This window comes from Cryptomeria japonica, chromosome 7 (assembly GCF_030272615.1).
Source record: "Cryptomeria japonica chromosome 7, Sugi_1.0, whole genome shotgun sequence".
Lineage (NCBI taxonomy): Eukaryota > Viridiplantae > Streptophyta > Pinopsida > Cupressales > Cupressaceae > Cryptomeria > Cryptomeria japonica.
In genome coordinates, this window is record NC_081411.1 from 652905972 (window position 1) to 652921615 (window position 15644).

Consider the following 15644-nt stretch of genomic DNA (forward strand, 5'->3'; position numbering starts at 1 on the left):
AATCTGCAGAAGGTACTACACTCTGACCAATGGCTTTCTTAAGCCTAGACATATGAAATACATTGTGTACCCGACTGCCCTTTGGAAGCTCAAGCTCATAGGCGACTTCATCCACCCTGCGAATCACCCTGTAGGGACCATAAAATCTAGGCTTCAGCTTCTCTGCTCTGCTCCTCTTGAGCGATGATTGCCGATATGGCTGTAGCCTCAAATACACCATGTCCCCCACCTTGAAACTGCGCTCTACCCTATGTTGGTCAGCATACAACTTCTGTTGATTTTGAGCCTGTTGTATATTCTCCTTGAGCGCTCTCAGGATATCCTGACTATCCTGCAACAGATCCTTGGCTTTGGGCACTCTGCTGTCCCCCAAAGCCAAATCCATGAAGCTTGGTGCTTCATACCCATACAATGCCATAAATGGAGTCATCTTGATGGTCATGTGATATGTGGTATTGTAACAATACTCCCCCATGTGTAACCACCTGACCCAAGCTCTCTGCTGTGCAATCACATAGTTCCGTAAATAACCTTCCACCCATTTATTTACTATCTCCGTCTGCCCATCTGTCTGAGGATGGTAGCTCGTACTAGGTGTAAGATCTGTACCGCACAGCCTGAACAACTCCTGCCAAAAGGCGCTCATGAACTTGCTATCCTTGTCACTAACAATAAATCTCGGTAGCCCATGCAACCCAAAAATCTCTCTGAAGAACAAATCTGCCACCTGAGCTACTGTGTAAGTAGAAGGAATAGCAAAGAAGTGAGCAAACTTTGTCAATCTGTCGACCACCACATAAATGCCATCTCTTCCTTGCACTCGTGGTAAACCAGTGATGAAGTCCATAGAAATGCTTTCCCATTTCCTGTCCGGAATGGGCAAGCGCTGTATTAAACCTGCAGGAAACTTGTGCTCTCCCTTATTCTGCTGACAAACTGCACACTCCCTGACATACCTCTGAACATCATCCTTGAGCCCTCTCCATGAGAATCGCTCTCGGATTTGCCTGTAGGTCTTGAAGACCCCTAGATGCCTAGCTGTAGGCGCATCATGAAATGCCCTTAGTATCGCCTCTCTCAACTGTGATGAGGGAATCAAATAAACCCTGTCTTGAAATCTGATCAATCCATCTATCACCTCATAGCGACCATCCTGTATAGTACCTGAAATCAAACTAGAAGCCCAAGTATCTCCGACATATTCTGCTATAATCTTATCCCTCCAATCTCCTGTAATCTCTGCAAGAACACAAATGTGAGGTCTTCTGGATAAGGCATCAACTACTACATTCTTCTTCCCTTTGACAAACTCAATGTCAAAGTCATAAGCCTGCAATTTAGTGACCCACTTCTGCTGCCTGTCATTCAAGTCTCGCTTGCTCATGAAATACTTAATGCTATTGTGATCCGTCTTGATCACAAACTTCCCTCCAACCAAGTAGGATCGGAATTTGGCCAAGGCATGCATGATAGCCAACATCTCACGATCATAAATAGAATAGCTCCTCTCCACACCTCGAAGCTTCCTACTCTCAAAAGCGATGGGGTGCTTCTTTTGCATCAATATTGGTCCAACCCCATCACCCGATGCATCACAATGAAGCTTAAAAGGCTTCGTGAAGTCTGGTAGAGCTAGGACTGGACATGAAGACATCACTTGCTTGAAATGCTCAAAACACCTCTGTGCTGCCCCTATCCACATGAAGGGCCCCTTCTTAGTAAGATCTGTCAAGGGAGGAACTATCTGAGAAAACCCCTTAACAAACCTCCTATAAAAACTACATAAGCCAAAGAACCCCTTAAGCTGAGTAAGGTTCGTAGGCGTGGGCCAATCAGCAATAGCTCTAATCTTTTCAGGATCCACCCGAACTCCCTTTGCACTGATAATATGACCAAGGTACAAAAGCTCTGTCATCTCGAACTCACACTTAGACTCCTTGGCATACAGTGACTCTCTCTCCAAAATAGATAGCACCTCCTCAAGATGCTGCAAATGCTCCTCCCATGTCTTGCTAAAGACCAAAATATCGTCAAAGAAAATCAAAACGAATCTCCTCAATTGCCCCCTGAACACCTGGTTCATGCAACTCTGAAAAGTAGCAAGAGCATTGGTTAGCCCAAATGGCATAACCAGAAACTCGAAATGACCATAGTGACACCGAAAAGTTGTCTTCTCAATGTCCTTTGCCCTCATACTGATCTGATGATACCCTGATCTCAAATCTATCTTTGTGAAGAAGCATGCCCCATGTAGCTCATCTATCATCTCATCTATCCTCGGAATGGGGTACCTGTTCTTAATGGTTTTCTTGTTCAAGGCCCTGTAGTCAATGCACATGCGCATTGTTCCATCCTTCTTCTTAACCAAAACAATTGCTGAAGCAAAAGGGCTTTTGCTTGGCCTAATGTGCCCTATCTCCAACAACTCCTTGATGGCTATCTCTATCTCATCCTTGTGTTTCTTTGGATGACGATAGGGCGTGATCATAATGGGCTTATCCCCTCTTCTAACTCAATGATGTTCTCTATCCCCCTATCTGGAGGAACGCCATGTGGAATATTGCCAAATACCTTGCCATGTCTATCAAGGATGTCCTGCGTATCAGGCGGATGACTCTTAACCTGTGGCTCTGGTGATGCTGGCATAATCAAGCACTCCACTGCCCACTCAACATCATCATGTCTGAACAACCTCTCCATCCTCCTCAAAGAAACTACCGTACAACTGCCATCTGATAATCCTCTGAGTACCACGGTCCTGCCCTCATGCTGGAACCTCATCTCTACTCTCTCCATGTTGAGAGTAAACTCTCTCAATGATGCCATCCAAAAAATAACGTCATAATCACCCATGTCCACATCATAGAACTCATCCTGGAGCTCATAACCATCTCCCAATCTGATGCGAAGATTTGTAATCTTCTGTGTGCATAGTAACTTGTGACCACTAGCTACCATGACTTGGAATCCTGAATATTCTTCAGTTTGCCACCCTCTCCTAGCCACTAACTGTGAATCTTGTTTGTGATTAGAGCTTGAATATCAATAGTGTAGCTGCCCTTGTCTTTTGATGGGTTTGATGCCATTATCACACACTCTGCTGCCCACTCGACTTGGTTATGACGGATCAGCCTCTCCATTCTCTTCAGAGATACAATCCGCGGGCCTCCATTAGACATCCCTCACAAAACCACCTTCTTTCCTTCAGACATGAAATTTAACTCCATGGTTTGCAAGTTAAGAGTGATCTCACCAAGAGATCGCAGCCATTGAATGCCAAGGACCACATCATCAGTCCCTCCAATATTGACAACATAGAAGTCATCCTTGACTTCATAGTTACCAAGCTTCATTGACATGCTTGACACCATCCGTTTACAACCAATGGTTGATCCATCAGCCACCATGACCTTGAAGTCTTCTACATCATTAGTGATAAGGCCCCTCTTGGCGACAATCCTAGCGTCAATGAAGTTGTGAGTAGCCCCAGTATCAATTAGAGCAACAAGTCGATGCTCTCCCAATGCTCCTCGAACTCTGAATGATTCATTTTTGTGGAAGCTAGAGAGTTGGGCAACTATACCCCTATATTCTTGATCACTTTCAGGCCCTTCTGGAGCCTCTTCATACTCACTTCCCTCCGAATCAAGCTGCTGTTCTGAATTTTCAGAATTCGATCCATCAGCTGAACTAGTGGGACATAAATTTGCACGACTGTCCCAACAATAAAGAGGAGATAAAAAAATGGGTCTTAGAGAAATTTAGGAATGCCATGCGGATAAACCAGCTAGGCAGGGAAAAAGAATACTATATTAAAGAATTCAACCCTACTTGGGCACATTATGAAAAAGAATATTTGAGATCCGCTATCAATAGCAAGGCCAAAATTCTAATTCCACAATTAAGGACTGGATCTCACCATTTGAGATGTGAAATTGGCAGATGGAAGGTGCCAAAAGAAGAGTGGGAAGAAAGAACGTGCCTGTTTTGTAGCAAGAGGACAGTAGAAAAAAAATGGCATTTCATTATGGAGTGTACAGCGTATGAAGACATTTGCGACCGTTTTGATAATGAATTAAAAGTGGACAGCCTGAGCGAGCTTTTTGAAGAGTCAAGACTTCACAAAACGACGAGCCTGTTAATCAAGATTCACAAGAGAAGATCCAACATGGAAAAAAACTTGAAACTGAAAGATGCCAACTGAGATATTGGCACAATCTGATTTGGTTTGTCTCAACTAAATCTTTGACTAGCGATGTAATTTTTAGTTTTGACGAGGGTTTTTGGTTTTTATGCGTTTTTGAGGGTTTTTGAATGATAGATTGAATAAGGCAATTTGCAATTCTAGTTAAGAACAAATCACTACTAATGAAACTAAATTTCAGAATGTTTGATTTATTAACAACAACTAATAAATGCAATGAATAATTAAATTTCAACACTAACATGCCAAACTGGCCTACCAGGAGTCCAATGCCTTGCCTGGAGGGCTTCTTTATTGACTTTATTGAATGAAGATGCTGCTATAGGAGCTTCCAAGGTATTCCAACTGCTCCAACATGTTTTATTCTTCTAATCAATAATTATCAAAAACAATTGAATGAATAACTGACAATTCTGAAGCCTATTTTAAAACCTTGCCAGGAGAGATCACCGATTTTGACCCTGTTTACCCCTCTAATTCGTTGATGTAGCTCCAGTATGGTGTAATTCCTCCAAACAAACCCTTGGCTTCCTCTTATAGGCTGCTGGCAATGAATTCTGAGCAATAACCTTGAGCTGAAACCCTTCTAATTATTTCTTTGGCTTCCACAAGCAAAATGGAATGGTACGGCCAAGTCTAGGGAGTACGGTTGGCCAAAGAATGCACAAATTTCATCAAATTCGGTCTCCTTTCCACTCAGATCTGACAATCAATCTCCTATGATGCTGCTGTTACCCATCAAATGCCTAGTTTGAACCCTTGAGGACCAAATATAATCTTCTATGCAAATTGGTTGATGATTGATGAAGGGTTTTCGTCCTATCATTAAGAGATTGGAGGATTTCGTCCCCAATCTTGCTCCAGCTCATTGCAAAAATCGTTGCAGACTTGAAAAGTATTTTTCTTCAAAATTAAACATACACCAATAATGCCTAAAATGAATGTACGAAGCCTTCTTAACTCTCCAAGCCCAAATCGAACTTCTTAGAAGCATCTTTTGAAGATTCCTTGGAATCTTCCTCTTCCATAAAGTGGCGCCATCTTGAGGGGGGTCTTCATCATGAAATTATAACCACTCTTTAAGTTATTAACTCTCTTAGGGAAAAGTGCAATGTAACTTTTAATATAAAGTTACTTATTCCAAAAAGAAGTAACTTATAAAGTCACTTTTATTAACTTTTTCTAAATTTAGAAAAGTAACTTTATAACATAATATTATAAAGTTTTATTATAAATAGCTCACCAAAGCAAAATTTGTCTAAGTATTGGTCCCCTTGGCTAACCCATCATCTCCCAACACTGAACTTCACTTGTGGAGATGGGTGATAGGTGAATTTATGCATCTGGATAGCAACTAGAGAAGTGGGGACATTACAGAAACTGGGATAATTTGAAACTTCTGGGTCCCTTAGGCCGTTGGGTCTCATGTACATCATTAAAACTTATTCATTCATTCATTAGTTTTTGAATTGTTCCTATGCTTGTGAAATTTGGGGTGTTCTTCTCCAAAAGTGGCATTTGGACTGGGTCCTTCCGTTGTCTATCCAGGATCTTTATAGTCAATGGCATGCTCCTACCTCAAACTTGGTTTTGAACCTTCTGTGGTCTTTGACTTTTCCTCATTTGGTCTAGGGGATCCGGAAGGAAAGAAATAACAAAGTTTTCAGGGATTCTGCCCTCTCTCCTGAAGTTGTTTTTGCAAAGATTATTAGAGCCATTCTGGAAAATTTTAATATTGCTTGCTCTAAGATTATTTGCCAGCAGTTGTGTTCTCACTATGATTATTGGGTGGCTTCTAACTGGAAGATTCATTTTGATATCTACATTATCTTTAGGCCCATTAAATCTCCCAAAGAATAATTTTTGGAATCTTCCTCCTGGCTGGGTGAAAGTCAACTTTGATGGGGTGGCCAAAGGTAACCTTGGGTCGGCTAGGTGTGGGTGAGTGATTAGAGATGATAATGGTAGGTTCTTTGCAGCGGTGACATTCCCCTTGGGATGTCAGACGAACCACCTTGCTGAAGTTGTTGCTGCCTACCATGGTTTAAGCATTTCCAAACTTTTCAATTGCAAAATGGTGTTGCTAGAAGGGGACTTGAATAACATTATACAATGCCTTAAGGGCATTCAAAAACCTTCATGGACTATTGAAAATTGGGTTAATAAATCATTAGACATTTTAAAATCTTTTGAAAAGGTTTACATATCTAATGCCTTTCGTGAGGCCAATAGAGTGGCATACTTCTTTGCCAATGAGGGAGTTCATGTGAATAAGTTGGTGATTTGGCACTTTGGAGATTGTGTGCTGGAGGATGCTAATTCTTTGATGAGATATGATAGGACTCATGCGTGAAGTGTCCAATTCCCCATTCTTCAATGATTTGGTTGTTAGTCCTGATTTTAATTTCCATTATTGCGTGGAGTTGGGTGAAGGTAAGGAGATTTTCCAGACTTCATTTTTGCTGCCCTTTTGTAATGTCCCTACTAGTTAGAGATCACTGTCCTGCAAAACAAATTGTTAGAATACAAAATATATATATTTAATTCATCTTTAACTTTGCAATTAATTAGCATGATCATAATTTTCATCTAATAAAAAGGATATGAATGCCATACGAAAGCATGTCCTTAGGCGGCCATGAAGCTCGCCTTCTTGGAACCCTTTGGTTCCAAGCCCTTCAGGAAATTGAAGTTGAGTTCGAATCCTGTCCTCTTACACCCAAGCCCTTCAAGGAAGACCCTTGTCTATTCCTTGCCTTGGGTGATGCCTTCATCATCCAAGTCCTCAGAGGGGATTGGCCAGATCCGTCTCTTCTTGGTGGAGTTTAATCAACCAAGCCATACATATGCATATAGGTATTCAGTATATATACTGCCCTAGGGATTATCATAATCCCTTCCTTAGACTAAGGGAGTTTCCTCCCTATAGCCTCCAACATGTGATTACATTTGCATTACATTTTCATTAATTACATTTGTTATTCCATCATCCTTCCTAGAGTGTAAATTTGTGTATACAACAATTAACGTTATTATATTCCTTACCTATGTTTAATGACTAGTGAACATTAACACATTAGTTAATATATATATATTCACTATACATAATTTACACATTATTTAATATATACATCAACTATTATACTTATATTATTGGGTATAAGAAACCACGTATTCATTACCATTTAAGAACCTTTCATTACATATGTATTCAGCATGTTCTTTATTTATATTTATTAACACATATAATAAAATATTCATACATGACTTACCTGTGCGTAACCTGCTGTTGTAGCATTCAGAACTTTCTCACTAACCACGTAGCAGCCCTCTTATCCTCTCCCCTGCTTGTAAATACTAGTTATTAATATATTAAGTGGTTAGTAATGGCAGACAGATCTGACACATGTCAGATCTGGTCTGCCACTGTTATGAAATTATGTATACATATTGCAGTTTATGTTAGTATTTAAATTCTGCATATGAACATTATCCGGTTTCATGGGCCTCATATATTTAGCATACTTACTAAACACATCCCTCTTGCATACCACCCAAAACAGGGATGTTACTGCCTCTAAATTAATAACAGATCTGATATGATTGATGGTTGCAGGAAGGATATATATATGCATTCTAGATACCTTATGCAATCAATTATGTGCCTACAGCTATTGCTCTTGAGAGAGATCCAAATGGGATGATGAGATTCAGATATATCCTCTTATACTAATAGTAGTCAACTGTATTAGCACCATCCGACATATTATTAGCAGCATCATACGATATATTATTAGCAGTATCATACCAGTATGTAATTATTATTATGACATTATTTTCAGTATTATTATTATAAGTAATTAGCAGTATTATTATTTTATTGACAGTATTACACCCGTAAGTAATTTCTAGGCGATGTAACTGTTGGCTCCCTCTTTGTCTTTCCTTAATTTCTTCCTATATTCCCTGATGTAGTTTTCCCTTCCCCCACTCCGTATGTTTCTTCTCCCCTTCGATGGTTGAATTGCCTTTTTTATAGCTTGATTGTGAATTTGAAAGGTGGCGTTTCCAAAATATACAACTATTCATTAATTCTTCTCCTCGTATGCTAATTGCACCTTTCCAAAATGATCGTTGTTTACTTATCATGCCTCTTTAATTTAATCGCACTATTCATTAATTAGTGTTTGCTTATGACTAATTAATCTTTATTAATTGGATACTCCATTCGGTGCCACTGAGTTACAATAGTCTTTATTGTGTAAAGTCCCTTCAAATTCGTCATTCTTCATAACAACTTATTAATCATTCACTTCATCAATACAAATCGCAGCCTTGACATTATGGGTAATGGCAAGAGGCTATCTTTAAATTGTAACTCCTTATATTAATCGTTGCATTATTAGACTTATCACTGTCCATTGTTGAGGAGACAATCTCTGACACCAGCAGTCTGCTTAGCATATGATTTAATAATTAATCCTATTTATTGATCAGTATTCATATATTATATATTGTTTTATTTGTTCTCTGAATTTATTTATTATTATATTTGTTAGAAATGATAACGAATGTTTACTTAATAATTCATTATTGATCAATTACAGTTACAGACTGTTATTTATTAATATGTACTATTTATTTATAATATTTTTAAATATAATATTAATTCATTTAATTAAATATTTCAAGAATATTAATAAATAAATATTAATAAAAAATAAATATTTAATAATTTCAAATAATCGTTCATTGATAAATATTATATTATATTAATTAATAAATAATATTTGCTTTATATATCCATCAAGGAGGGGACATGACACCTTCTCACGCTTTTTGGGTGTTTGTTGCGTTGCTTGTGTTTGCCCTAGTTCCGGTTTACCTGGCTTGGACTGTGAATTTTAGTGTCTGTTCGAAGATGGGTGGAGAAAGGAAGAGGATTGTGCCCATAAACTGTGAGGAATTCAAAAACAATGCTACAATTTGGAGAATTCTAAATTGGGGAGGTCGTTACCTCCTACCTTGAGAGGCTCCACGGTTTCGACCCGAAAATTATAGCCAGATTTGCTAAAGATTGGAAAGACAGGAGGGTTTCTCTTTTTGGGCGAACATTTGACATTGACGAGCAATTCATTGCTCAAGTCACTGGGTTGTCTACTGAAGGGGCCAAGTTGTTTAGGGATAGGAAATTCTCAAAGGTGGCCATCAAGAAATTCCCCAAGGAGGAGGAGAGGAAGAACTTGGTTAAAGCATTGATGAGTGGTTATGAAATTGGTAAAATGAAGTCTCTGTGGTGAGCTATGCTTAAGGTACTCATGTGGTATTTTTCCACGGATGGTTGTTACACTAGGGTCTTTGGCCATCACTTGGTGTTACTAAATCATTTTAGGCATAAAGTGAAAATCTCGTTTCCATTCTATTTGCTTTCCTCTGTTAATGCTGTTAATGCATTAGTAGCTTCCGCAAGATAAGACTTATCTAACCCGTTAATCTCCTTTATTCTGTTATGGTTTATTCATCTATGCTATTAGATTATCTGATTTATGCTTTCTGAACTGAATATGTTTATCAGATCGTAACATTAATCATGATTATGATATTGGCATTGGATAAAGATAGATTAGATCGACGACTTAACATAGTTAAGCGTTGATCTAAATGCTATCGGGCTAATATCCCGATAGCATATTAATGTCGATTCATTTATGAATCGGCATTAATATACTATCGGGGTATTAGCCCAATAGCATATGTAATTCTATTTGTTATCGGGTTTAGTTCATACCGATAAACATTTATAATCGGGCCATTAACAAAGCATCATAACTAACACCGTTTCAACTGAATGTTTAAGTATTAAATGTTAGTTACCAAACATAACCGAAATCGGGATGTGCAATATGGAAAGACACCGATCAATAGGTGCCTTGATCGGTCATGTCTAAAAGACATGACCGGTGAAGACATCTATTGACCGGTCTTCTAAAACATATAAAGCCCGACATGAATCATTTGGAGAAGACATAAAAATATTAATGATCTCTCTCCTTCAGCCTGCAACAAAACAATCAGATTATCAGACAATATAATCATATAAAATTCTCACATATATAATTTGTTCTTTTATTGCAATTGAATAAAACTTTACATGGTATCAGAGCTAGGTCCAGGCTAGGAGCCCCAAGCACACGAGAGGTGTGGCTTAAGGGGGGGTGTTGGTGTTGGAAATAAGCCACACCCAGACCGATGATGGACTGCTCCAAGAGGGGCCAGTAGCTCAGTGGTAGAGCACTCCACCAGCGTATGGAAGGTCCTAGGTTCGAGTCCTAGCTGGTCCATGTCTGAACATGGTATCAGAGCGAGGCTAATCGAATCTGAGGCTATTCAATTTCTGAATAATTCAAGAACAAAATTATATATTACATCACATTTCCAAAATGGCCAGCGCTATTAGATTCGAAGATAGACTCGGAGGTAGCGATGATTTCTCAGCTTGGAAGTTTAGAATCAAAATGATTTTGAGAGAAAACAAAGTTGATTCATATGTTCAAACTGAAAGTGCAGCACCTGAGAATGAACTTGACAAAACAACATGGATTGAGGGAAATGAAAAGGCTATTAAAATAATAGTTGATGGGGTAAGAAACAACATAATGCCCATCATAAAGAAACAAGAGATGACTTACAAAATGTTCAAAGCACTTGAAAGGACATTTGAGATATCAAATGCAAGTCGTACTCTGGCATTGAAACGAGAGATAAATCATATCATGATGAACAAAGGGGAGACAATCAACTCCTACTTCATGCGAATATCAACCCTAAGAACTGACAATGGGGGGGAATATACTTCAAAATTATTTAAAGATTTTTGTAAAAATTCAGGGATTAAGAGGGAGTTAACAATACCTTATAATCCTCAACAAAATGGGGTAGCTGAGAGGAAAAATAGGACTATTGTAGAAGTTGCCAAAGCCATGATCCTTGATCAAAATCTAAATATCAAACTTTGGGCAGAAGCAACTAGCACTGCGGTATATATACAAAACAGATGTCCTCACTCCCACCTTGAAGATAAAACTCCTAAGGAAGTCTTCACCAAAATAAAGCCAGATATCAGCCACCTTAGAATATTTGGGTGTCCTGTCTATATACATGTACCTAAAGAGAAAAGACTAAAACTAGAACCTTCTGGAAAAAGGGGAATACTTGTAGGATATAGTGAAACATCCAAGGCCTATGGAATTTATATACAAGGTCAAAGAAATATTGAACTTAGTAGGGATGTAATCTTTGAAGAAGACTTAGCCTTCAAAAGAGCCCAAAGTACAATAGAACCTGAAATCTATATCCCTACTCCTAACATAGAAGAAGATCCTACTCCTGAGCTTTAGAGGGAGAATCCTGAGGAGACTATAGGTGAAACTCAAAACCCACCTAGAGAAAAACTCAAGAAAAGACCACTATGGGCCACCAAGACTGTAACAGAAGCTCAAAACTTTGTTGCTCCTTCAGGGAAAGTAAAAGGCCTAACAAATTCACTAGCTATGTTGCCCTTATGAATGATCTCTCTAAAGTTGAACCAAACAATGTATCAGATGCACTTGAACATCAAGTATGGAAGGATGCCATGTCTGAAGAGTATCAATCCATTATGAAGAATGATGTTTGGGAGATTGTTCCTAGGCCAACTGAGAAATCTGTTGTTTCATCTAAATGGCTTTTCAAGATCAAACATGCTGCAGATGGCAATATTGAAAAACACAAGGCCAGATTTGTAGCTAGAGGGTTCTCACAAAGGGAAGGAATAGATTATGAAGAAACATTTTCACCTATTGCCAGATATACATCGGTAAGAGTTGTACTAGCCATTGCAACAGCAAAGGGATGGAAGGTACACCAGATGGATGTTAAGACAACATTTTTAAATGGTGAGATTTCAGAAGAAGTCTACCCAGAGCAACCTGAAGGGTCTGAAATTCATAATGCAGAGTCTCATGTATGTAGACTTAAAAAAGCGCTCTATGGGCTCAAACAGGCTCCCAGGGCTTGGTATGAAAGAATTGACACCTATCTCTCAAAACTAGGTTTCACTAAAAATGATGCAGATCCTAATCTCTACTACAAAAGAAATAAAGGTGATATGCTAATATTGATTTTATATGTTGATGACCTATTAATCATAGGAGATGATCACCTTATAGATCAATGCAAGAAAGATCTATCCACAGAATTTGATATGAAGGACTTGGGACTACTTCATTACTTCCTAGGGTTAGAAGTATGGCAAAATTCCAATAATATTGTACTAAACCAAGGAAAGTACACCTTGGACATTTTGACGAGATTCAGAATGCTAAACTGTAGGCCCATGACCTCTCCTATGGAAACCAACTTACATAAACTTAAAGAAGCAGCAGCAGAATCACAGTCCACTGATCCTACTCAGTACGGGCAGATGATTGGGTCCCTAATGTATCTATTAAATACAAGGCCAGATATCTGTTATGCTGTTAATGCTCTAAGTCAGTTTATGTGTGAACCTAAGGAGATACACCTGGTGGCAGTAAAACATATTATGAGATACTTACAAGGTACCCTAAACTTTGGTCTTAAATATGAGAAAGTTGATATAGATCTACAAACCCGAAATTGAAGGAAAGACATAGCAATCAAACCCAAAATGCGATAAAATTTGAAACGTGGTTCGAGGATGGACTAAGGATTAAGCTAGTCCAGGGATAAGGTGAAATCGTGCCTCGGGAAGCATGCCATAGAGCAAAATTTTCATTTTTTTTGACAACATTTTATGTAATGGTCCTTCATTTTTGGGTACAAAAATGAGGACAACATATTGCAGCCAAATAAACTCCTTGTAGTACCATTGCCACTTTGTCAGGAGTTCCTCGTAGTCGCCCTTTCAAGTTGAGAGGTGTCGTTAAGGGGCAACGAATGGTTTGCTTAGTAGACAGCGGAACCACACATAATTTCATCGATGAGGGTTTAGTGGTGAAGCGTGAGCTACATGTTGAAGATTTTCCAGGTTTCAGTGTGACTGTCGCAGATGGATAAGTTGCACTAGGGTGGTACCCCAACTTAGCATCCAATTGGGAGATTACACTCTAATAGACGATTTTTATGTCGTTGGACTTGGCAATATTGATGCTGTTTTGGGACTCCAGTGGTTAGAGTCACTTGAGCGTTATGTATAGGACTTTCGCTATATGTAGCTTGAATTTATGGTTGACGGTAAAAAGATGGTTCTTAAGGCCATGCCGGATGGTGGTTCTCGAATGGTTTCAGCAAGGAGGATAGAGGCTCTATTCAGGCATGGAGATATGGATTTGGCAGTTTAGTGTTTTGTTTCCTCCAAGCCTACTCCCAACAGTGAGCCACAGTATCAAGTGGATATCCAAACAGTATTGGATAAACATAGTAAGGTGTTTGGGGAAATTCCCCCAGGAAGACCATCTGAACGTGGATTTGAGCATGTTATAGAGCTTGAAGAGGGTGCCAAACCAGTTATCACAATGCCCTATAGGCACCCACATCATTTTAAAGAAGAGATTGAGAAAGCAATCAAAGAGTTGCTGAGCATGGGTCACATCCAGCCTAGTTCCTGTCCATTTGCTTCATCGGTTGTTCTAGTTAAAAAGAAGGATAGTACTATGCGCATGTGCATAGACTATAGGGCCTTGAATAAGAAGACCATTAAGAACACGTACCCCATTCCTAGGATCGATGAGCTACTTGATGAATTGCATGGGGCCATGTATTTTTCTAAGATTGACCTTCGTTCAGGCTACCATCAGATTCGAGTCCGAGAAGAAGACATACACAAGATTGCATTTCGTTGTCACTATGGACACTTTGAGTTCCTAGTCATGCCATTCAAACTCACCAATGCACCGGCAACATTTCAGTCTTGCATGAATCACACCTTTAGGGATCAGTTGCGTAAGTTCGTATTGGTTTTCTTTGATGACGTTCTGATATACAGTAAATCTTGGAATGACCATCTTCAACATTTGGATGTGGTGTTGGGCATTATGGAGGCTCAATCATTGTATGCGAAGGCTTCTAAATGTGAGTACGGGATGTGTTGGTTGAAAATTTTGTACACTTGGGGAAATATACAAAATTGTGGTTTCAACCATAGTGTGTGAGTAAAACTCTCCTAATTAAGGGAAGGCTCGCCCTATCTAACTACAACTTTAAAAATAAAATAGGATGGGACAACAATCTTTCTTCTTCTTTCAAGAAAGACAATATCCTTTTCTCTTCATAGAAAAATGATAGCGATTCGATATAAAACATCAATAACAATTTTCGAAATGAAATGAGAGAAAGGAAATGAAGTTTCTTGAAAGCTCAAAGACTTCCGTCACTTCCTTTGGAATGGGACAGCAATATCAAGCTCAAAGACTTGATTATGTGAAGTCCTATCTACCCTTTTCTATACTAATTTGATTAAGAACAAATTATAACAGCTCAAAGACTGGAATATCTTATTCTTTTCTACTTAAAACAATGGGAAGTAGTATAAGCTCAAAGTCTCGCAACTATTTCTCACAAAATCTACTTCTAAACTCTCTTAAGAATAAGTGCAAGCACAAAGACTTACAACTCCTCTCAAAACATTATTTATTCTAATTTATATTAACCTCAAATACTTGCAGCACAAAGACTGCAAATCAAATTCGATTAAGTTCTTTGAAGAAAAACTTGCAAGAAAGATAATATAGAACACAAACTCAAGTATGTAGCACAAAGACTCAAAGCTTGAGCAATTTCCTTCTATTCTTTTCAATTCTTGAATTCACACATGAAAGCTCAAAGACTTCTTTGCTGCAAATTTGGCAGAGTTTTTGCTTGCTTTCCAAAAGATGAAGATTACAATAGATCCCTCAAGTATTTATAGAAGAGGAGCCTTGAGAAAAAGGTGGGAGGATCCTAACTAACTTGAGAGATTCTCTCAACCACCAAGACTTATTCCAACTACAGTCCTAACTAAACTCAAACTGTAGTTGCCTTAAATGTAATTACAAAAGTGCAAGTAATGAGTTAACTTGCAATTACAAATTTTTTTTTTTTTACATGTAACTTGTCAAAACAAAATTACAAATGCATAACTAAAACTATTCCATGTGTCTTAAGACGCAACTCTAACTACATCATCCTTTTCTGTGATGATCTTCATGTCGCTTCAGGATGCTAGAACTCGAAGTATTTTGGATTGGTAAAGACATCTTGAACCAGAACGGAAACTTGCATCCTTGTCTTCTTGCTTGGGGTAGTACTATCTTTTCAGGTGGGAAAGGGTTGCCTTCCTCTTTTCATGTCATGACCATCTTTGTCTTGAAAGCATTTTATGCTCTCAACCATGAATTGTTGTTGTATCTCTTCTTTGTATCATCCCCCATTCGTGAAATCTTCT

General features: G+C 38.6%; 1 protein-coding gene and 1 non-coding gene across 9 annotated transcripts in view; both read left to right on the forward strand.

Moving 5' to 3' along the window:
- The window catches only part of LOC131071210 (probable methyltransferase PMT23), a 220136-nt gene that overhangs the window by 152969 nt on the left and 51523 nt on the right, over positions 1-15644 (forward strand). The window lies entirely within an intron of this gene.
- On the forward strand, positions 10474-10545 carry TRNAA-AGC (transfer RNA alanine (anticodon AGC)). The gene has a single exon. It is a non-coding gene; the product is annotated as a tRNA-Ala (tRNA).